This window comes from Triticum dicoccoides, chromosome 2B, assembly GCF_002162155.2.
Source record: "Triticum dicoccoides isolate Atlit2015 ecotype Zavitan chromosome 2B, WEW_v2.0, whole genome shotgun sequence".
NCBI classification, from domain to species: Eukaryota; Viridiplantae; Streptophyta; class Magnoliopsida; order Poales; family Poaceae; genus Triticum; species Triticum dicoccoides.
In genome coordinates this window covers 626,757,581-626,757,973 of record NC_041383.1, presented here as the reverse complement: position 1 = coordinate 626,757,973, position 393 = coordinate 626,757,581, and positions in this window count along the sequence as shown.

Below are 393 nucleotides of genomic sequence, written 5' to 3'. Positions count from 1 at the left end.
GCACCTCACCGTGGTGCGCCATTAGTATTTTTTTTTATTTCAACTCGATCCAACAGGTTATGTACCACCAGAACTGATCCACGTCAAGTCCCCTCTAATAGCTCGATTGGTCAGCAGCCAGTTCTCACACCACGAGGTCCTGGGTTCGACTCCCAGGCTCCACAAATTTTTTTTAGCATTTAAAAAGCTGTTTGATACTTATTTGTGTTTAAATATGTTCAAACTTGTTTAAATAATAACAGTAATATTTTTTTATAAGACAGTAGCATTTAAAAAGCTGTTTGATACTTTTTTATATAAGACGGTGCGCGGGGTGCGGGGGGTCGGCGGCGGCGGTTGAGTAGGGGAATCGAGGGTGCGGGGGGTCGGCGGCGGCGGCCGGTGGACTGGGGG